The following is a 24,995-nucleotide window of genomic DNA, read 5'->3' as shown; positions in this document are numbered from 1 at the left end:
TAAAATGTGAGAGAGAGGGACTCAAGAAGGGAGAATGTTAACTATGAAGGAATGACATTATGTCACTGTGCAAAGATTCATATTATTATTATTATCCTAAGATCCTACAGAGTCAAAGACTCATCTGGGAGATCTCTTTGTCAGACACAAAGCTCATCATACCATGCATTAAACACATTCAAATTCTCTGCAGACACCACACTCTCAGGAAATGCATTGCAGTCATTCACAACTCGCCATGCAAAAAACCTGCTTCTCACTCTCTTGCTCACACCCTGCTTATTCAGCTTACAGGGATGACTTCTTGTTCTCCCCTGATCTCCCACCATTTTATGAAAAACCTCTTCAACATTAATCCTATAGCAACCCTTTACCAACTTGTATGACGTCTCTATGACATCACCCCTTCTTCCTCCTATCTACTAGACTCTGTAAATTGCATCTTCTCAACCTTTCTTCATATTCAACAGTCCAGAGATCAGAAACTAACTTAGTCAATCGCATCTGGATCCTTTCAACATCTCTTCATACTTTTGAAAACCAAGTGAACAAATCAATTCACAGCAGTCCATGATTTGTGAAGATTTATGAAAAGATAATGGCAAGAAGAATAAGGGATAAAATAGAGGAAGGTCTAGGAGAAGAATATGGTTTTAGAAAAGGGAGATCCAATTAATTTGATTTTTGCTATAAGGGAAATGATGTAGAGACAATGGAAATTTAGAAAAATTACAGACTGGGTTTCCCTGGAAAAATTTAAAAATGACAAGTATAGGCACAGGAAAAAGCAAAAAGAGTAAGAAAATGGTTTTAAATCATAGAGAATATGTACAAGTTAATGATGTTACATTTAATGTGTCTAATACTCTAAAAAGTAGTAATAACTTCAAATATTTAGAAGGTATACTTACCAGCGATAAAAGCTTATATCAGGAGATATTTTAACAGTGCAAGTAACCTACTTTGGGACAGTGAGATCCCATTGAAGTACCTCTTTTAATCAAAGATGCTTACACAAGCTTGTACTTTTGTGTAAGCACCTTTGATTAAAAGAAGATACTTTATTGTTATTATTATTATTTGACACCTCCAGGGAGTCCAAAGACTCATCGAGGGAAGGCGCTTGCTCTACAACTCTGTCTCTGCCACTCAATCCACCAACTGACCACAACTACACCAACGGCATCAACCCGCCAATTACCACCATTTCCACAGACAATCACAAACAACCATGCCCACGACGGGATTCGAACCTGCAGCCCTTCGGCTGGAGAGCAGATCCGCTGCCACTCGGCCAGCCAGGCTGGCTGGCTGGCTGAGTGGTAGCGGCTGTTGGGCTGATGTTCTTTTTGTTCAGAGGGAGACTAATAAAAAGAGACAAGTACTGTAGAATAAAAGCAATGAAACTGAAAGTTCTGAGAGAATATCAGGGGGGAAAAAAATCAGAAATACAGACATTAGAGAAAGGATTGGAGAAATGCTTGTCAACTTCAGCTTGATGTGGTTTTGATATACAATGATAATGAATTTGGAGAGAATACCAAGGAGGATGCAGAAAATAAAAAGAAAGAGGGAAAGGCAAGAGGAAGACTATAGAAAATAGTCTTCCCCTTGCCTTTCCCAAGAAAAGATTTAGAAAAAGAAACTTGAGCTGGAACAGCATTCACAAAGAATTTGTAATCTGAAGGTAAAATTCCAGATCATTGCAGTTGAAGTCTCATAGTTAATCTTTAAAAGGTGAAATAAAAATAATGATAAGTAGAGGACTCCATATAAATTTCTTCAATTGACTTCCTCCCATACCAGCTCTGCTAATTCAACTGTCATCTATTTCCATGTTTAATTTGCCATTTTCACTAAAAATTGTGTGTAAATAAATGAAATATTTTACTTGTTCTATAGGATTCTCCATTCAGAATGCAGTTGATGTTTTTGATGTTTCTGTCTATTTTCACTGTCTTTTCTTGTTGATAGATTAACTAAAATATTAATTAAAAAACTTTAACCATTACCTTCCTATATTTCGGCAATGTTACATTGTCATAAGACTATTACACTTTTTTTTATCTAATCTTTGTCAAGTAGCTTTATTTTATCCTCCTACATGTTTCGCCAATCTTTTTCTATCGGAATCCTCAGGGAATACAAACTAGTAAGCTAAAATGAAGGTTACAGACTAGGTTATAACTGATGGTTCTAATTCATACAAAAAATTGGTATTGTGCGTGTCTCGTTAACGTGATTTATTCGTTATGGCTCATGACGTAATCGTTATGAAAGTTCATTTCTTTGATGTTTAATGATCTGATAAAAGTTTTCTAAATTTCTGGTAAAATTAGACCTTGATTCTTGTTTAGGTTTTCAGTTTTACGGGCAACTGTAGCTGCTTCTTTAAAGGTTCTTGAATGGTAGTTATCTTCATTGGAGAAAGACAAAAGTTCTTCACAAAAGTCAGTTTCTCATGGAACGCCTTTATAAAGAAGCATGTGAAACTCTACTTCATTCTCCTAACTTAAACAGATCCGACGGCTTACGTCTATCCCCTTTATGGGAGATAGTACTTTACAAATGAGCTAATCTTTCCTAACTTTTTATTGTATTAATTTTTTTTTTTTTTTTTTTTTTAGGAAAGTTATTGACCTTTTTAGTTATCTTACACCAGCTACTTAGGTGGCGCTTTTTGGAATTGTCAGTTAGTGTTTAATTTTTGTGCCTAATTGTACTGAAGATGCCTGTGACACACAGGCGAAAATTATACTATTAAATAATATTTCTACGTGAGTTTTTCCGTTATTTATTATGTAAGTACTCTGGAGTATATAATATACCTTGCTCATGTGGTATTAGTTACGTAGGTCAGACCTCTAGAAGCTTTGAAACGAGAAAGAAAGAACACATAGGATATGTCAGAAATAACAGACAAGACATTTCAGGCCTTTCATGCCGCTTTACCTCTACTAACCATCACATTGAGTGGGATAAGAGCCTTATGCCATACATAGAAGATAACTACCATTCAAGAACCTTTAAAGAAGCAGCTACAGTTGCCCGTAAAACTGAAAACCTAAACAAGAATCAAGGTCTAATTTTACCAGAAATTTAGAAAACTTTTATCAGATCATTAAACATCAAAGAAATGAACTTTCATAACGATTACGTCATGAGCCATAACGAATAAATCACGTTAACGAGACACGCACGATACCAATTTTTTGTATGAATTAGAACCATCAGTTATAACCTAGTCTGTAGCCTTCATTTTAGCTTACTAGTTTGTATTCCCTGAGGATGCCAATAGAAAAAGATTGGCGAAACATGTAGGAGGATAAAATAAAGCTACTTGACAAAGATTAGATAAAAAAAGTGTAATAGTCTTATGAATAATTGTCAGGAAAAAATTCAACATAACGTTACATTGTCATCTTCTGGGAACATAAAACTATGATATATGCACGCAGGCACTAACAAAGAGCAAATGAGGCTGAAGATGGCAACTGGCGTTGGTCTTAGAGTCCTAAAGGTGCTCCCTAGTGGTCTAAATTGGGTTGTCTTAGCTGTTGTGCTGATGTTCTAAGCATGCAAGCTTCCCAAATTTGGGGCAGTCTCATGCACCCAAATTTGTTGAGATTTGGGAAGTTTTTTTAGATGAGGCTGATTCCAAGAACAATCTTTCACATTTATATTTGCTATGGTGTAGTAAAGTGGGTTTCCGCTAGTGTATTCTGTGGCAGGTATCCAGTGCATGGTCCACAAGTCCTGAGTGGCTGTATTAGTGAAACTGGATGTAGTCTTTGTGTTCGTAAATCCTGATATTAGCTGTCCTGCCTGTTTGGCCATAGTAAGACAGTTTACAGCTGTAAGGGACCTGGTATACTCCAGGTAGGTCTAGGGAAAGTGGCTTGTCTGTGGTGGAGCAGATAAGGGATGCCAATTTCTTATGCGGTTTGTAACAGGTAGTCAGGTCATATTTTTTTAGGATTTTTTGTGAGCTTTTCAGATTTGCTCTGGATATATGGAATGGTGATAGATTTAGTATAATCTCTGTTAAGAAGGGGGGGGGGGGGGAGTTGTGGTTAACCGGTTTTTATATTTTCTGGATTTTTGGGGGGTTGTAGCTATTGCCAGGAATCCATCAGGTTGGCATGTAATCAGAGTGTCTAGAAAAGGGGAGACTGTTGTTATTGTTTTCTTTTTCCAAGGTGAACTGGATTCTGGGTGTTGATTGTTTAAGTGTGTTATGAAGTTGCGGAGTGTGTGTGTGTCTAGGCCATATGGCCAAATAGAGAACACATCACCCACGTAGCATAGTCAAACGGTGGGTTTTTGTGGGGCTGAGTTTAAGACTTTTTCTTCAAAAGTCTCCATAATGAAGTTTGCTGGGGGGGGGGGAGAACCCATGGCTGTACACTATCTGTTTGTAGAATTTTCCCTGTCAAACAAAATAGCCTGAGTTCATGGTGAACTGAAATAGGGCTGAGATATAAGGAGGAAATTTGGCTTGGATGAGATCGAAGGTATCTTTGAGTCGGACATTTGTGAATACCGAAAGGACATCAAAACTGACCATTATGTCAGTGTTTTGGAGTGAGAGGTTGTCTATACTGGCTTTAAAGTGGGCTGAGGTTTTTTATGTGTGATGATGTGTTGCCAGTATAATGTGAGAGCACTTTGGCTAAATGTCTGGCTAATCTGTATGTAGGAGGAATCAATGCCATCCACAATGGGATGTAATGGCACATTCTACCAATGGATTTTTGGTAGTCCATATATTTGGGGGGGGGGGGTCTAGAGTTGAAAGGTTTTAGTTTGCTAGTCACTTCCTCAGGCCAAGAAGTAACCTTCTTAAGGAGCCTTTGGAGTATTCTGATTTGGGAGCTGGTGGGATCATATTCAATGGGATGGTAGGTAGAACAATTTAATAGTAAAGTTGGGGCTGAGTTTAAGACTTTTTCTTCAAAGTCTCCATAATGAAGTTTGCTGGGGGGGGGGGGAAGAACCCATGGCTGTACACTATCTGTTTGTAGAATTTTCCCTGTCAAACAAAATAGCCTGAGTTCATGGTGAACTGAAATAGGGCTGAGATATAAGGAGGAAATTTGGCTTGGATGAGATCGAAGGTATCTTTGAGTCGGACATTTGAAAGCTCACCTGTGTAGTGCGTTTGGTTGAGAACCGTAGCAAATATAAATATGAAAGATTGTTCTTGGAATCAGCCTCAGCTCTAAAAAACTTCCCAATCTGAACAAATTTGGGTTCATGAGACTGCCCCAAATTTGGGAAGCTTGCATCCTTAGAACATCAGTCCAACAACTAAGACAACCCAATTTAGCCTGCTAGGGGGCACTTTTAGGATTCTAGGACCAATGCCAGCTGCCTTCTTCAGCCTCATTTGCTCGTTGTTAGTGCCTGCATGCACATATCAGAGTTTTATGTTCCCAGAAGATAGCAATGTAACATTGCTGAAATATAGGAAGGTATTGACTAAAGTTTTTTAATTAATATTTTAGTATACATTGTCATTTCCTGAAAAATTTAATTTTCACTGTTTTTATCACTGAATTTTATACCAAATTTAATTCATGGCCAGAAATGGATGCAAATGAGGGTAAAGTTATTTAAGAGGGAGGCTCCTCTTTGTTTCAAATAGGTATGAAACAAGAGCATTCCCTTAAGTAGCATTATCCTCATTTCCATCCAATTCTGATCATCTAATTTTAGAGACTTTTGGAGAAGACTTCAGACTCACTGAAGTTTTCTTCAAAATCTTAATTAAAAAACAGAAATCAGCCCATATTTTGATGCCTCCATTCTACTACATTTATGCAATGGAACTATCTTATGCTCTTTAGGGACTCTTTAAATTGCAACTTTCATTAATCAGCCAGGTTAATGACATAATCGGCTTCTTAGCACATTTCAATTAAAACATATGGCAAAATTTCATCCAGACTCATTGCTCTCCTGACATAGTGAACTCAGTATTACACTCTAATTCTTCAACCTTCCCTATTCCCTTCAGAAAGAAAACTTACTTTAATATGATGAAATGCCACAATATAGTTATCATTAACCAGCACTACTGTCTTTACTTTATTAGTCACCTGAACACACTCTCCATCTATCAAGGTCATTAATCTGGAACTCCTTGGATCATGGTGCTAGTCTCCTCTTATAATGTCAGTTTTCTTTATTATACCAGCCACTTCCTCAACTAGTCTTTTTATTTATTTTTTTCAGTTCCATCTGCTCTCTTTATATCTTTTCCAGCTTTCTCTTCTACACAATTCCTGTTTGATTTTTCCCTAGGGTCATATATTTTAATCCAAATCTCTCTCTCTCACTTGATAAGTACAGCTAATGAATATTTAAGTTGCTTCCATGCACTAATGATAATTTTCTTTTTCTAAATTTTTCCATCCATGAAACATCAAATTTATTTCTAATTATATTATACACCTGTTTATAATTTCACATAAAGTCCACTTTTCTCCTTGAAACTTCTGCATGTCTATTCATTTACCAAATGAAGACACGATATCACACTCACCAGTTATCAACAAGGAGGGGATATCCAAGTCATAACCAGATCCTTTGATGCTGTGACTAAAATTTTTTTTTTATTATTATTATGCAGGCCTCCATGGAGTCAAGAGACTCATCGTGGGCAAATTTATTTTTAATTATATTATACACCTGTTTATAATTTCACATACAGTCCACTTTTCTTCTTGAAACTTCTGCATGTCTATTCATTCACCAAATCAAGACATGATATCACACTCACCAGTTATCAACAAGGAGAGGATATCCAAGTCATAACCAGATCCTTTGATGCTGTGACCAAAATTTTTTTTTATTATTATTATCATGCAGGCCTCCATGGAGTCAAGAGACTCATCGTGGGAGGTCCTTCCTAGGAAACACAAAGTCTATCATACCATTCCTTGAACTCATTGACCGTTCTTGCTCTCACCACGCTATCAGGCAATGCATTCCACAGTTCAACCACCCTCCACACAAAAAAACCACTCCTCACCCTCTTGCTCACCACTTCCTTTCATAACTTCTGGGGATGGCCCATTGTCATCACTCCTTCCTGCTGTTCCACCAAGCAAAAGAAGTCCCGAATGTCCACCCTGTAACTGCCTCTCAACAGTTTAAAAGGTCTCAATCATATCACCTCTCCTTTTTCTATCCACAAAACTCTGCAGCCCACATTCCCTCAGCCAATCCTCATAACTGACATTGTACAGTCCTGAAACCATCTTTGTTTTCTGCCAATGTGGAGAACTCACAAGAAATGCTTTGGGAAGGAGTCAGGTCAGGGACTGAGGAATATAAGAGATTACATACAGAAGTCAGAAGAGCCATCATACAGGACAAGGAAAAGTTTTATTACTAATAAATGTGAAGAGATAGAGTTCCAGATGAGGAGGCACAACTATAAAAGGATGTTTAATTTAGTTTGTGACCTAAAGCCCAAGTTTAAGCCCAAATTGAATGTCATCAAAGACAGGAATGAAGCATTACTAACAGAAGAAGTGGAAATCAAAAACAAATGGAGAGAATACTGTGAGGAACTGTACAACAGCGTGGATAAAGAAAATTTGGAGGAGCACTCTCACCAGGAAAATTCCGATTTGGAACCTCTTCTACTTAGGCATGAAATTGAAAGAACAATCAAGCAGCTTAACAGCCCCATTTGCAGATGAAATCCAAGCAGAGTTAAGGCCAAAAAAGGGGATGGAGGGATAAGAGTATTTCATAGATTGATTACAAGAATATGGGAGACAGGATCATGGCCTAGAGACTGGAAGAAGTCGATTTTCATACCACTACATACGAAAGGAGATATGAAGGATTGCAAGAACTATACAACTATTAGTTCAATATCTCAACAAGCAAGATTTTATTGAAGATCATGCTGAATAGGATTGAGGCCAAAGTTGAGGCAGAGATGCCTGAGGAACAAGCAGGTTTTAGGAAAGATAAGGGCACCAGAGATCAGATCCTTTGCCTTAGACAGACCATAGAAAAATATAAAGAATTTAGACTCCCTCTGGTAATGTGTTTCTTAGACTACTCTAAAACTTTTGACTGTGTTTAGCATGTGAAACTGTGGGAAGTAATGAAAAGAATGAGTTTTCCTCAACACCCTATCAGGTTAATAGTCAACTTCTACAGGGAGCAAGAAGTCATGGTAAGAACAGGTGTTGAATTAACTGATTGGAAAGGAAGTTAGGCAAGGATGTTTACTTTTTCCTCACTAGTTTAGTATATATGCTGAGGACATCATGGTTGAAACATTGGATTAGCTCAAGACAGGAATTAGGATAAGTGGTAGATTGATCACTAATCTGAGGTATGCTGATGATACTGTTGATACTAGGACAAATTCTTGATAAAGTTAACAAGATCAATAATAACATAGGACTTCAACTCAATCCTATTAAGACAAAGATTATAGTTCTCAAAGGAAATGCAAACAGGGACGCCCTTGGATAACAACTGTACCTTAATAGAGAAAGAACTGAGGAAGTCAGCAAAAATGAGTACCTGGACCCATTATTAATATGAAGAATTGCTGTTCACAAAACATCAGAAGAAGATTAGGAATGACTTTGGAAGTTTATTTTGCACTTGGTTAGACTATAATAAATTTGGTTTAATCCTTTATCCAAGTGTAAGCAAACAAAGTTTGCGCCTGAAAATATCTTCAGGACTGAGGTAAAGTAGTGCATCCCTAGGCAACTCGCAGCAAAGGTGGACCAAGCTCTCATCAGATACTATGGAGATACTGAGACAAGGACGATGAGAGCTTGGTCCACCTTTGCTGTGAGTTGCCTAGGGATGCACCACTTTACCATAGTCCTGAAGATATTTTCAGGCGCAAACTTTGTTTGCTTACACTTGGATAAAGGATTAAACCAAATTTATTATAATATTAGGAATGACTAAAACAACTGTCTGAGACGTCTAAAATCTGGAAGGATGGATCTCCACAGGAACAAAATTGAGGATTTTGGATGCAGCTGTTTTTCCAACAGCGATTTATGGATGTAAGATTGGGAACCTAAAGAAGTCAAATAAGAAAAGGATTGCTGCTTTTGAGATGTGGTGTTACAGAAGGCTGTTGGGGATATACTGAAAGGCATACAAATGAATGGGTGTTAGACAAGATCAGTAGAACTTTAAGGCTCCTTAAGGGTATTGACAGAAGAAAGTTAAAATATTTTGGACCACATTATAAGGATGGAAGGAGGATTTCTTAAAACAGTAAAAAAGGTAAAGTTCCTGGAAAAAAGAGGAAGAGTCAGACCGTCAGTGAGATGGATGGTGTGTAGAGTGACTGATCTTCAGAGAGTTGAAGCCTCCAGAAAAGCATACAACAGGACTACATGATGAGGACTGGTGTGTGGCACATCACCGAGCATCAGAGTGACCATACAGCTTCTGTGGATGTCTAATGAACAGATGATGATAAAATATGGAGACGGAATTGGAAGGAAGAGAGAATGTATGGTTGGAAGGTTATTAGTTATACAGATAAAACACTTTGTATTCTATTTTCTAGAAAAATGGATGGAATAGGATGGGAGAGATGAACTGCTGATGACAGCAGAAATGCAACCAATAAGAATAGAAATTTGACAAGACATACACTGAGAAAAATGTATAGTAGGCTGCTGCTATAGGTGAGTTTGCAAATGAAGATGGAAAAGATGTGTATCAGAAAATTGGCTGAATTAGTACTGGAGAAGTAATTAATAATTACTCTATATTTAAACTCCCCATAAAATATGGAGATGGAATTGGAAGGAAGAGAGAATGTATAGTTAGAAGGAAATGGAATTTATGTAGTTACTAAGAGATAATTACCTGAAAAAAAACACGAAATGGGAGAAGAGGGTAGGACAGGGAATCAAAGTACTAGATCTGGTGATAGGATTTTTTCCGTAACCAAGGTAGTTGACAGAGGAGACTGATCTGCAGCCTTCACCTGAGAGATGGATAATCATATGGAATTTTCAGTTAAGACAGAGTATTTAAATAATTTATAATACCGGAATAAACTCACTTAAAATATTATTTTATTAGTGTAATTTTTGCCTAAGTATCAAAGGCATCTTCAGTACAAAGATAATCAAACAATAACTGACAATTCCAAAATAATATTTTACATGAATTTATTCCAGTATTATAATTTATTTAAATATGCCTACTCACAGTATTTCCTTATTGAAACACACACACAATAGAGTATATTGTGAAGTACACAGCCAGTGATTATGACATAATTAGGCAACAGCTTTGAACCAGTGCCATGGCATAAGAAACTGCAAGAGAAGGATGTTAGTAGATGCATGGGAAATAGTAGAAGAGCATTTGAGGGAAGTGGTATCAAACCTAGAATTCAAAGAATAAATAACTTTAATGATTTGCACACCAAATACCTGCTGCTACTTAGTGATGACTAGCATCACTAAGTAGCAGCAGGGAGGGTGGGGGAGAGAACATGCTGAGAGAATATAAAGAGAAAGGAGATTAGCAAGCTCATAAGCAGTGCAAAGTAAAGGTAAGAAACACAACATAACAATGAAAGCAAAATCAGATTATAAGAAGAAATTAGCTGGTCAAGCCATAAGAAATCCCAAGGAGTTCTGCTACTATATGGTAAGTAAAAGGAGAATGATTGTAACTTTAATGAATGCTAGTGGTGGGGAGATAACAGAAGTTTAAGGAACTGTTGAATCTGAGTAATTACTTTGCAAGAATGTATCATCCAGGCAGAGAAATTACAATGACAGATGGGTATCAGAATAGAGGTAGATGAACTAGAGGTATTTAAGATATTACAAAATCTCAATGAGAATGCTGCCATGGAACTGGATGGGATATTAACCTGATGTCCCATCCAGTAAATTTAAACAGTCTGACAGTACTTTGCCAGGCTGTTTCAATTTAAGTTTCAGCTCTAGTGGGGTTGCAAGAGAGTGAACAGAGGACAAAATAGTTTCATTATGTAGAAGAAGCTCCTAGGTATGGTAGGAAATTACAGACTGCTCAAAATTATCTGGAAAAGTTGATTAAGAGAAGAATTCAGGAATGGGCATATAATAGTATGATATTCTGCTGAGGACAGCACAGCTTTGGGAAAGTTAGGTGTTACATTAATAACTATAACACAGTAATAGTTGAGTTAGATAAAGAAAATGACTACATCATTATACTACTGAACTTTGCAAAGCCAGCTGACAGTATACAACATAGAAATCTATTAGACAAAAGAAAATGGAAATGAAGCCTGGATAAGAGATGAATGATGGACAGACATGAAAGAGTAGTAGCAGGTGAGTAGAATAGAAGGTAAGCAGCTAGTGTTGTACTGCAGGGTTCTGTATTTAGTCCAATGCTATTTAATTTATACATTTCATGATATTGGGATGAATTCTGAGTTACATCCAATGGTTTGCTAACAAAGCAAAAGTGGGAAAGATAACAGTTAATAAAAGTGATGTATAAAGCCAGCAGGATGATTTAAGTATACTGATATTGTGTACAAAGGATAATGGTTACCGGTTCATTGATGTAAAGTGTAATTATGCATGTTGGAATGAAAAGATCACAAGCTGTGGATTTCATTGACAAGATGTTAAAGTTCAAGAGTAAAAAGGTTATTATCCCACTATATATGGCTATGACACAGGCACATCTGGATTATGCACAAACTTGGTAGATTGGGTTATTCTGAAATGAGAAACTGGCAGACAGAATAAGAAGTGAGTGACCAAAAAATAGAGACAGTGGAATGCTCATTATAATACAGCAAAGATTTGCAAGTCACAAAATTTAGATGTCAGGTAGTAAAGCTGGGATATGGAAGACTGGGGAGGTATCATAGATGCTAAAGAAATGCTCCAATACATGAACAAAATAGAACAGAACAAAGGGGTAATTCATGGAAGTTGGGAAAGAATGCGAGACAATAAGAATAAGGACAGTTTTTTTTTTTAAATTTTATTTTATTTTGCTTGGAGAGTGGTTAATGAGTAGAAATTGTAGGTGGTGGACAACAGTATTTTCTCAATGCATGAGTTCAGGGAGATAAGAGGTACTATATGAATATTTATTGGTCAGTGTTGCTGCACATGGTAAGTCTTCAAAGTCCATGAAGGTTCTCATTTAATAACTCCAAAATATGAAGAGTAGCAAAATGTTGCAATGACTGAAATAGACATACAAATGATGTGGTGCTGGAAATTTCTTTTAAATGTCAGCACTGAACTAAGTTCTCTCAGAATGACATTTCCTAATTCTGTTAACATTTCACAATTTATTCTAATCTACGCTTCATGTTTTGTTTTTTCCTTCTTCTCTGAATCATGACAAAAAGTGTAAATTTTAAGTTAAATATAATTATTTTACTTATAATGCAAATTAAAGTTGAAATTAATGGGTGCTTAATACTCAGTAACGGAGAAATAAGGTTCTATACGGCAGAATCTAACATGCAAAACTCGTTTCTTTTGTTGTTATTGTTTTCCTATAATTATAAAATGCAATTAGAAAGCATGAAATAAGTTTCCGTATATTTTACGAGGGTACATGGACAGTTATTTCGAGATACAGAGTAATCTAGAAAATAAAGACAATAAGTTCAGATTTCTAATTGCATTTTTAAATACCTATTCACATCCAGTTGTAAACAAACAGCGGAAGAGCCAAAAAAAAAAGTGGTCATTTCCTAGTCTAGCTTGCTAAGAAAATTTTGAAATTTACAGAAAAGGTCTTTTCTGCACTAATACCGAACCGAGTATACTAATTTAGCATGTTTTATAGAAGCTCCTTTCCTTGGGTCGATGTGCATAAATAATATCTAATACATTCAGCTATATTACATTACACTATTCATCTCTGATATTCTATGAATAATTTTCAAATTACTTTCACACAACTCTGAAAGGATTCAAGTAACATTTCAAGATGTTTACCACTCACATACCACAGTTAAAGCACGCGCACTTCAGAAATCAGCATCCACAGATATATAACAAGCACCCCTCTACCTCAAAAAATAAAATAAAATAATAAATAAATAAAATAAATAATCATTAATAAACAAGGATTTGGTAAGTACGAGTAAAACTGGCAGCTTTTACAGACTATTACATATGCAGAATTTTTTATTCACTTGGTTACAAAATAATTCCTGCAAAGAAATTATATTCTTCTGACCTCCCTTTATTATTATTATTATTATTATTATTATTATTATTATTATTATTATTATTATTATTATTATTATTATTATTATTGAAGTCTTGGGGTAATTATTATTACTCCAAGACCTCATGGAGTCAAAGACTCATCTGGGAGGTCCTTTTATCACACACACATCTCATCATACCGTGTCTTAAACACACTCAAACTCCTTGCAGACACCACACTCTCAGGCAAAGCATTCCAATCATTCACAACTCTGCAGGAAAAAAACCTGCCTCTCACTCCCCTACTCACACCCTCTTTATACAGTTTCCAGGGATGACCTCTGGTTCTCCCCTGATCTCCCACTATTCTCTGTAGAACTTCTCCACCATTGATCCTATAACAAGCCCTTACCAACTTCTAGGTCTCTATCATATCTCCCCTCTTCCTCCTGTTCACCAGACTCTGCAAATTACATCTGCTCAATCTTTCCTCATACTCGACATTCCAGAGGTCAGAAATTACCTTAGTCAGTCACCTTTGAACCCTTTCCAACATTTCTTCATCCTTCTGAAAACCCGGTGACCAAATCTGGGCACAATAGTCCATGTGTGGCCTAATCAGAGCCTTATACAACAGAACAAGAATCTCCCTACTTCTATACATCAGTGTCCTCATCATTCCCAGAAGCCTTTGTGTTGTCTTCACAATTTTGGCGATGTGTCCCCTAAATTTTAGATCCTTATCCACTATCACCCCCAGATCTCTTATTTCCTCTACCTCCAACAATATATTCTCACCAAGCATAAATTCTGCACTCCATCTTTGTTTTCCATATTTTAAAACCTTACATTTTTCAACACTGAACTCACATCCCCATTTCCGCGCCATGTGTATGCAAACAAAGTTTGTGCGTGAAGTATCTTCACGACTAAGCTACTTGTATATGGTAGCTGATGACGCCAGATAAATTGGCTTAGTATCCTATGATGCAAAGTATATTTACTTTTGATACTAACATGAGAGCCTGTGTAGCTCAGTGCATGCGCGTTTGCATACCATGGCGCTTGACCGCACGAAGGAAGACTTGTTTTCGAATCTAGTCGGCGGCTAGAGGAAATTTGCAGGCCTGGTTGGCCGAGCGGTTAACGTATCCGCTCTCCAGCCAAAAGGCTGCGGGTTCGAATCCCGCCGTGGGAATGGATGTTTGTGATTGTCTGTGGAAACACTAGTGGTGGTAGCGGGCGGCAGATGGCGTTGACGTAGTTGCAGTTAGTTGTAGTGGGTGGATTTGGGTGGTGGAGATAGATGTAGAGTAGGTGTCCTCCCTCGATGAGTCCTTAGACTCTCTTGAGGTGTCACGTAATAATAAATAAATAATATCATTATGGGGTGATCACTACACAGTCAGGTTTTGACGTCTATTGAGGTCACATCAGTGGGAACCAGACCTAGGATACCAAAAAAAAAAAAAAAAATCAGCTAACACCTTTTTTATTCCCGTATACGGGGAGTAGGAGAGGCCATTTAGCCCTATCTAACTTTTGGAGACTGAGTGGGCAGTTCAATCTCCACTGGTACCAATCAGAGATAGATGGCCCAAGGCTATCACTAATTAAGCAGTACACAGTGAAGAGAGACGGCTCAAATGTGCCGCCATCTCGTGGTCCCTAACCCTAACACAATATATTTAATGTCTGAAATAATGTGGGTTCTACGGTCGATTTTCTTGAGTTTACAGGACGAAAAACCCGAGTTTCCGGGAGAAAAAACCCGCTTGCCCGTGCCAGAGATCGACTAACTCGGGAACCGGTCGAAAAAAGGCTTAGAAAAATTTCCTCTAGTCGCCGACTAGACTCGAAACCAAGTCTACCTTCGTGCGGCCAAGCGCCGTGGTATGCAAACGCCACATCCACTGAGCTACACAGGCTCTCCTAGGATACCATAGTTTCATTAATGTAGAAATGATATATGAGTAGCAAAAAGGTTAGGTTAGGATAAGTAGGTTGCCAGGAAAGAAGTGAAAGCCAAGGCAGTGAATCTGTAGTGATATCTATATCTGTGGTACATTGCTAGAGATTGATAAAATGGTTTCTCTGAATGATTTCTCATATTCGAGAAGCACTAAACTCTTCTTACTATCGCGAATGTGCCAGGTGGCTTGTTTCCATCTCGGCCCAACTTTTCATGATCTACCTATGTTTCTTCGATCTTATGGTTTGTAGGTGATCGTCTTTGTGTATCTATCATACACCATTCGTTCTAGATGGTCTTTCATTTGGTTCTGTATTTTTTCTATGGTTCTCATTATTAGTGTTTGTAATCGTTTTTTTCAGTGTCTCCATTTCTCTTTTAATTTAGTCTCTTATGCCAGCCTGGCTGGCTGAGTGGTTAGCGTATCCGCTCTGCAGCCAAATGGCTACGAGTTCGAATCCAGCCGTGGGCATGGATGTTTGTGATTTCCTAGTGGTAGCGTTGGTGTAGATGATGAGGTTCGCTGTAGTTAGTTGATTGAATGTTGGAGACTGAGAGTTCTAGAGTAGTTGCCCTCCCTCGATGAGTCTTGGACTCCCTGGAGGTGTCAAATAATAATAATAATCTGCTCTTCTTCAGATATATTTCATTTCAGCGGCAAAGATTCTTTTCTTATCTCTTTTTCGTCCTTTTATACACACACACACACACACACACACACACACACACACACACACACACACACACACACACACACACACACACACACACACACACACACTTATTCCAAAAATCTAAGGACCAAGACTATTTCTAAAGACTACAACTGCAAATCCAGACGAATCATCCTGTGGCAATTTGTATAACTGACAATTTCGAGTAAAAGGCGCGTACACATTCCAATTTTCTAATCGCGCGCAAAAGGGCCACGTTGTAGCACTCAGCAGGATAAAAAGGCAAAAGGTTGTGCTAAGCGAATTGAGTTCAAAGGAAGCTCTTTTCGTGAAGGAATAAAGTTCATGTCTTGTGATGTCTCAAAGACATCATCTACGAGATCAGGGCTGTCCAAACTTAGGTAATCCGAGGGCCGCATTAAAAAGAAAAGATTTATTCGATGACCGCATCACAATGCGTATCTAGTAATTTGGTGAGCAAGCGACACAACCTCGATAGCTGAACAAACGAACAACACTAATTGCGCTCTAATCGCTCGCTCAAGTTCCCCGTTAGCGCCATGAGCATGAGCGTTGGAACAAAACAGTGTAATAGTGCTTCTTTGACACATCTAGTATTTGAAAAACACGTAGGTATATAGTGATGTAAAAACACCAAATAAAATGACCAAATCGAGATTATCGATTAGAATTAAAATATCTAATACGCATTCGAATCAAATTGTTATTTTATTTTTTCGCTCGTGAAAATCAAAATCCACTGGCGGGCTGCACAAAATCTCCCCGTGGGCAGTGTTTTGGATTGTCCTGATCTAGATTATTTCAAGAGGGAAGAATTAATGCGAAACGTGAAGAAAGACGCAGAATTACTGATACTCCAAGAGAGATTGGAATCTCACATATCGTTGTATCCAGATTCTGAGCAGCTTTTCAAGCCAATGGTTGCATTCCAGACATTTGCAAAGAGGTCACCCTCGCTCTACCACAGAGCATGAAAAGTGATTTTTGATTATAACAGCAAAATCTAATCGACGCACCAAGTCAGTTCAGCAAGACATCTGCAACAATCAGACCTATACGCTCGAAGGCCTGCAGTCGGTGTCCCTTTATCCACAGCTCATCACAGAGCACGTTTTCAGCGGTGTTGTATCCATAAAAATTGGACAATAATGGGTTAATAAAAATCTTTACAGATGAGAGTCGTTTTAGTGTTTCCTCCGATTCTAGACGACACTTGATCTGGTGTGAAAGTGGTACTGTTTACCAACGCAAGAATGTTCTTGAAAGGAATAGAAACTGCAGTGCTGAGATCATGGTGTGTGTGTGGGGGGGGGGAGGCATTATGGTTAATGGACGCACTGAGCTACAAGTGCTGGAAAAAGGGATTATGTTTGGGGAACGATATTGCAATTACGTTTTTAAACATCATTTCGACGTTTCGTTGCGATGTAGGAGAAAAAATAATTTCAATGGATGACCATGACACCGCGTCGTACATGAGCAGTGGAGATACTTCTGGAGAGCGAGGATAATAGTCGAATCGAGTGGCCACAACGCTCCCTAGATCTCAGTCCCATAGAACACGTTTGGGACACAACAGGGAGACGCAATGCTTTCGAAAAACCCTTCCAGAAAACAAACAAGTCCTTATCCTTGCTCTAAAGGAATTAAGACGCTATTATTATTATTGTTATTATTATTATTATTATTATTATTATTATTATACAGGCACCTCATTAGCGTCTGAAGACATCCCGGGAAACACAATCTATCATACCGCTCCTTAAACCCATTTACAGACAAACCACGCACAACTGATGGTGGAAAGCCATTACAAGCATTCACATATCTCTCCAAGCAAAAAATCTAGTCCTCACACCCTACTAACTACACCGTTGTTCAACTTCCAGGGATGACCACTTGTTCTGACTGCCTCTAGCCATGTGCATGTGCTAAAACATTTCCCCTGCATCAATTCTATAAAACCCTTTAAGCAACTAAAATGTTTCTATCATATTCCCAGATTTTATCCTATCAACCAACTTCTGAAATCTACATACTCCCAATCTATCCTCATAGGGGAACATTCCACAGACCGCTCACCATCCTGGTCGTTCGCTTCTGAATCCTCCAAGGCTTCTTCATCCCCAGGACTAGATTTGAGCACAGTATTCCAGATGGGAACATATCAAGACCTTATAAAGAGAAATAACAAGTTCGTGATCTCTATTTATAATAGTATAATCAGCTAACCCTTTTTATTTCCTTATAAGGGAGTAGGCAAGAACTTCTAACCATACCTAGCTTTTGTAGATTGAGTGGGCAGTTCAATCTCCACCAGCAGCCAATCAGAGATAGCTGGCCCATGTCTATCAATGATTATAGGCGCACCCAGGGGCAGCTCGTGCATTGACACTGTGGAACTGCAGCACTTCCACTTTTTCTAGCTATATAAATATATTTATTCATTTATTTATATTTGCTTGTAATATTTAATTTTATCAACAACAATCCTATACAATTCCGTTATTTTGTATAAAAAATAATAAAAATCCATCTTGTACCACTTAGGAGGGTGAAGGATACTAGCAGCACCGTGCTTACCACAGTGTCATATTGCTACGCGCGCAAGCATATGCACGTCATAGTGAGATGCGAGTTATTACCGTAATACGGCACTGTCCGTCGCGCAGTTACAATGTTCTTTATATGCAGTTTGCACAAGTAGTAGAGTGTTCGTAGTGCTTATCATGTTTACATCATCTCTTTAAATATTAAAAAAATCAGCTAACATCTTTTATTCCCTTATAGGGAGTAGGCGAGGCCTTTATATTCTATCTAGCTTTTGGTGACTGAGTGGGCAGTTCAATCTCCACCGGTAGCCAATCAGAGATAGCTGGCCCATGTCTATCACTAATTATAGTAGCCACCGATGAAGAGGCTGGCAAATAAGTGCTGCCAGCACTTATTTGCCAGCCTAACCCTAACAAGATATCTTACTGTCTGAAATAATGTGGGTACTATGGTCGATTTTCTTAAGTTTAGGGGATAAAAAACCTAGTTTCTGGGAGGAGAAAACCCGCTTGCCCGTGCCAGAGATCGACTAACTCGGGAAAATATTTGGACATTATAATTAAAGACTTCATTTGTTATAGTTTTATTTTAGAACATTATTGGTGGTATGATAATGGATTTTATTTTTAAGTAATTTTGAATTATACTAAACTGTATAATTTTATCGATAATAAACAATATTTTTTCATGAAACAAAACAGGAAGAATATATTTTATTTTTAAGTAATTTTAAATTATACCAAACTGTATAATTTTATTGATAATAAACAATATTTTTTCATGTCTAATTTTTAAAAATTTTTTACCATAATTTTGATATTTTATCCAAAAAAAACAAATCCCGTTTCTTAATGTACTTTTCAATAGTCAATTAATGTTTTGGTGAACTTTAGCAAAATGTCCTCTAACTTTTAACTCTTTGTCTAAGTGTACCCCTAAATTTCTAGCTTCATCTATTTCCTGAGAGTTTCCTAGTTTGCTTGAAGAACTCCTGAATCACTTGATGTAAACAATATTTTTAATGTCTGAAATAATGTGGCTTCTACGGTCGATTTTCTTGAGTTTATGGGCGAACAAACCCTCTTGCCTGTGCCAGAGATCGACTAACTCGGGAACTGGTAGAAAAAAAGGGATTAAGAAAATTTCCTGCAGTCAGCCAACTAACGACGTTCTCTCTTGGAGCGGTTTTGCGCAGAGGAGTGTAAACATAATTTATAGCCCAAATAATTTAAATTGATGACTTGATATCATTTTATTGTTTATTACTACAAACAAAGCAAGAACTACAAAGCAGGATATTATGACCATCTGAGGAGTATACTGAGTTCAGTGGAATGGGATCGGTTGCTGGATGGAAAGAATATCGACAGTGCATGGGAAGCACTTAAACAACACTTGAATGATGCGATATCATAATGTGTCCCAAGAGTTCGAAGAAGAAATAGAGTAGGAGTCAAATGGATGTGTAATCTTATTAAGCAAGAGATTCGTAAGAAATGGATGATGTGGAAGGAATACTGTGTGCATAAGGATGGCATGCGTCATGAAGTTATAAGCAGCAGGTTAGAATTGTCACAATTGTTGTACAGAAAGCAAAGTTTGAGTATGAAAAGAAACTGACTCTGTGTGGTAAAGACAACCCACAAGAATTCTATCGATATGCTTCAAATAAAAGAAAGAATGAATATGAAAGAATAATTCTTCTAAATGCAGATGGCATGACGGTTACAGATGCAGAAGAGTTTGTTCAACTAATGATTGTCCATTTTGTTAAAAGCTATCAACCTGGTGTATGCAACATTGAGTTCACTGTTATCTCTTCAGTAGATGAAGAAAAGCAGGTGTATGATAACGAGGTGTTAGACTGTTGCACAAATTGAATAAGAATTCAGCAATAGGGACTAATGGAATATCAGCACGTGTGCTAAAGGAGTGTTAGCTGAAGTGGCAATTCCTTTGGCTAGGCTGTTTAATATGAGTCTGAGAACAGGGAAGATTCTGCAGGAATGGAAGGAATGTATGGTAATTCCATTGCACCAGGGTTGTGCAAAGACCGATGTACCCAACTATCGACCAATTAATATCTCAGGAGTGGTGATGAAGATTTTGGAAAATCTGGTTGTGGCTTACATTCAGAAAAATGGGTTGACAGTGAATTTTTACTTTGCAGTGAACAACATGGGTTTACTAAAGGAAGGTCATGTTTTAGCAACTTGTTCTCATTCTATAAAAATGTTACCATTGCAGTAGACAAAGAGAATGGATACACCATGATATTTTGGATTTTGCTTAGGCTTTTGATAGAATACAGCATGGTTGACTTTTGCATAAATTGGAGAAAATGGGTCTGGGTTATAGAATATTAGCATGGAAAAGAGAATGGCTAACTGACAGATATCAAAAGTGGTATATGGGAGAACTGAGTCTGTAAGGTTTAAGAACTATCTTAATTCCGAAGAAAGAAACTTCAAGCCGTGCATAAGATTTTAGACCTATTACCATCTCCCCTATGATACTTATATACTCTATCATAAAATCTTAGTTAAACGAATTCAGCAACATATATAGCATGATTATAGACAGAGAGCTTTAGTTCCTTTGGACGGCTGTGCCAAGAATATATATCTTCTTTCTTCTCTTCTCTCTGATTCCCGACGCCGCCTTAAGCCTTTATATATGGCTTGGCTGGACCTCCAAATGGCCTTTGATAACGTCTCCCTTCCTGCTCTCCTTCGAGCGCTGTCTATTGCTGGATGTCCAGAACCCTTTCTTTCCTATGTTATTGAGCTATACTTGTGTAGCTTCATCACTATAACTACAAGGTCCCGTGCGTCTTCTATTCCTGCAGCGCGGGGTGTTCCTCAGGGTGATTCTGTATCTTTAACTGCGTTATAGAATACTTTCTTCACTCTCTTCCTCGCAATATAGGCTACTCTCTAGGCGCTTCTAGCTTTAATGCTATGGCCTTTGCGGACGATCTTATTCTCTTACCTTCTACTACGGTAGGCTTGCAGGAACTCCTTGAGTGGGTACTTCACCTTTTCTCTATTCGAGGCCTTTCTATTAACGTAGAGACGTCCTGCTCTTTAGCTCTTGTCCCCTCTGGTAGTGACAAAAAGCTTAAGGTCGCGACTATAGTTTTCCCCTGCACGGGAGGCCGTTGAATGCTTTGACCATCCGGGAAGAGTGGAGATAACTCGGTATCATGTTCACGCCAAAGGGAAGGTCTTTTATCCCTTCTATTCTAGAAGCTGGGATCGCTTCTTTGAGGAAAGTTACTCTGTTTCTCCTTTCCCACTATCTCCTACCTCGCTTTTACCACAAGTTGGTGCTTGATAGGACATATATCTTGGTCCTGTCCCGAGTGGAAGGGCTGTGCGTTCAGCAGTGAGATCATGGCTTCAACTGCTGCCTGACACCCCCCCCCCCTACGGCATATTTCCACGCGAGGGTGAAGGCAAGCGGGCTCGGGCTTCCATCACTTAGATGGCTGATCACATGCCTGCAGCTGTCCAGAATCGCGAAGTTAGAACTACTTTCTTGCCCTATCTGCAGAGATGCTTTCTATAGCCCATTAATACAAGAGTTTGGGCGGGCTAAAGCTGGTCCTATTATCAAATTACCTTAATTGAGTTAGTACCCGCAGAACACAAGAGAGGGACATCTCTGCTGCACTGTTCTGGATGGTACTCCTTTAAAAGAGTCATATCTGGTGCCTCCCAGCATGATTGGGTAAGGGATGGCACCAGACTCCTCCCTGGGTTCGAGTATATTAACATTATCAGGACGAGGATCAATGCCCTGGCCATTCGAGCCCGTACAGCTCGATGGGGTAGTGACGACTCAAACTGCAGGGTTGGCTGCCAATACAGCGAGACATTTTCTCATATAGCCCACTGTTGCTTCCGCACCCATGGGGTCTTCGTGCGGAGGCATGACGCCGTGGTCTCCATTCTGAACAACCGCTTTAAGAACAATGGTTGGGAGACCGCGGTGGAACCACATTATATGACTTCCGTGGGTTTGCCTAAGCCAGACTTAGTGATTAAAAGAGATGGTGGCATTTGAGCAGTTGATGCCCAGGTGGTGGGAACAGGATGCCCATTAGTCTATAGCCATAATAATAAGGTAAGGGAGGAGCATGGGGTAACTCCGAAGTTAACCAGCGCCACCATCTCTTTACATGGCATATGGAGCGCAGATAGCTATAATGACTTAAAACAGCTTGGGCTTACGCAGAAGGATATATAAGTTCTTTCCTTGAGGGCCCTACAGGGCACACTGGTGGCATGGCGTTGCCAGTAGAGAGTGAATACAATGATAACTAGAACAGGCATAGGGTAAAACACTTGTAAAGGCTTAGGCCTATATCAACTCTGGATGAGATGTGTGGACGTGATGTAAGGGTAGTACTACCCATAACCAGTACAAAGATTAATAATAAAAAAAATAAAAAAAAGTGGTGTAACACAAGGATCACTGCTTGGTTCACTGTTATTCAATCTGTACATTAATGATATTGGGAAGGATTTAACAAGCGACATACAGCTATTTGCTGATGATGCAAAGATAGGTAACATAATCAGTAATGCTGCTGATATGAAGTACTTGCAAAATGATTCGAACAGACGGGAACTGTGGGCATGGAAAAATGGGTGTCAGTTCAATGTCAGTTTTGGCGTGTTTAAATATCCAATGTAGTATTATATTGTTGGATTAGGCTAAAAGAAACTGATGAGACTCGGGATCTTGGGGTGTTAATAGATAAGAAGTTGACGTTCAGGAATCATGTTGCAAAGATTGCAAATACAACTCAAAAGATAATTGCAATGCTGAAACTAACGTTCACATGTAAAGATAAGGACGTTAATTTGCCTCTTTACAAGGCCTTGATAAGACCACACTTGGACTATGTGCGCAGGTCTGGTATCCTGATTTCCGTTGTGATTCTGATATATTGGAAGTACAAAGGAGAGTGTTAAAAATGTTATCAGGATTAATATGAAGACAGATTAAGAATTTCTAGACTTCAGACACTAGCAAACAGGAGAAAAAGCAGTGACATGATTGAGACTTACAAAGGGTCATACAGGATTTCAATTGATGGAATTTTTCAATTTATGGAGGGTGGGGAAAGGACAAGAGGAAGCTGAGAGTGAATGCCATTAAGAAGGGCTAGATTTTTCTCCCAGATGGTGGTGGTGATTGCCATTGGATGTTGTGAGTGAAATTAGTGTGAATGAATTCAAGAATAATATGATAGCTGGTGTGTGTAGTACGTGGCCTCTCTCGATGACTCTGACTCCCTGTAAGTGCCTCTAAATAATAATAATTATAATAAAAATAATTACTGTGATGGTCATTTTCCTTTGAATGCCGTGCTTTTGTTTTTCTTGAGAGATATATCATATTGTATATATGATATATATAAATATCATAGTGTATTATTAAATTCAGTTTATAGACAGCATTATGTAGAGTGTCCTCAGTTGTGACAAATATCACTTGGTCATCTGCAAAAAGCATGATATCTAAGATAAAATTATTTTCTATTGGAATCCTTCCTTTGTTGCTTACAGTATTTTATAGCTGTCTATCTTGTCAAAAGTTTATTTTTATAATCTATTAATGATAGATGCATTTCTAAGTTGAATTCCCTTCTCTCAATTAGTATTTTGATGCTGAATATAAGAACTGTGCAGGTTCTTTATTTATATTTTTTCTAGTACTCGGTTATAAAATTCTTCATTTTATTCATCTTTGCCTTCTACTAGGGCGTATGTTCATATAATTATTAGATGACCATTTTTTTCGCATTCTTGTTAATATTAATCTTTCACTGCCATAGCTGCTTCAGTGATTATTGTAAATCAACGTTTACCTTCTTAAGCTGTTTATCTAGTACTTCTTTGTGGGTTATACTCTCAACATTCCAGGCAGCAATTCTGACGCTCCAGTTCATTCCACTGATGGTCAATAGGGTAGAGACCTCGGCTCTATGGAGGCCAGTCTAGTGTGGTAAGGTTCATGTCCACATACCACGCAGTCACAGCAGCAGTATTCTTATGATAAAATGGATTGTTTTGCTGAAAGAGACAATGATCAGTTCTAGAACAGACACAAAGTAAGAAGCATGGCATTGCCCAAAATGTTCAGATACCTCTTGGAGTTCATTGTTCGTGGGAACACAGAGGTCCGAGCCCAAAGTAGGAAAAACAGGAACATACCAGTACACCACCACCACCTCCGAATTTCATAGATGAAGTTACGCACTCTAGTAAGAGACGTTCACCAACCATCCTCCACACCCATCCATCTGCTCGGTAGTGGGTGTAGCGTGAATTCGTTCCTCCATAGCACGGCTTTCCAAACTTCCGCGTCCCATTAAACATGCTCTTTGCACCACTGAAGACCATGCTGCATGTTTGTTCGGATAATGGGGGGCTTGCATATTGCAGTACTACCATGGAATCTTATGTTGTGAGCCATAGTTCTGGATTTTTCCTTATGCATCTTGAATGTTGAATCCTTATGCTTCCATCTTTGTATGCTATAACTGACTGTTGT

At 38.3% G+C, this 24,995-nt stretch overlaps 1 protein-coding gene across 2 annotated transcripts in view; it reads right to left on the bottom strand.

Moving 5' to 3' along the window:
- LOC150097373 (TATA box-binding protein-associated factor RNA polymerase I subunit A-like) overlaps positions 1–12,972 on the bottom strand; it is a 232,994-nt gene extending 220,022 nt beyond the window's left edge. For both annotated transcript variants that reach the window (XM_090407416.1, XM_090407417.1), the window contains exon 1: positions 12,946–12,972. The gene's annotated coding sequence lies outside the window, so the exon portion shown is untranslated. The remainder of the gene's footprint in view (positions 1–12,945) is intronic.
- Positions 12,973–24,995: the final 12,023 nt, after the last annotated feature.

The sequence above is a fragment of the Typopeltis vanoorti genome, chromosome 17, assembly GCF_054136105.1.
Source record: "Typopeltis vanoorti isolate ZY-2024b chromosome 17, IOZ_Tvanoo_1.0, whole genome shotgun sequence".
Lineage (NCBI taxonomy): Eukaryota > Metazoa > Arthropoda > Arachnida > Uropygi > Thelyphonidae > Typopeltis > Typopeltis vanoorti.
This window is presented reverse-complemented; position numbering and strand designations above follow the sequence as displayed.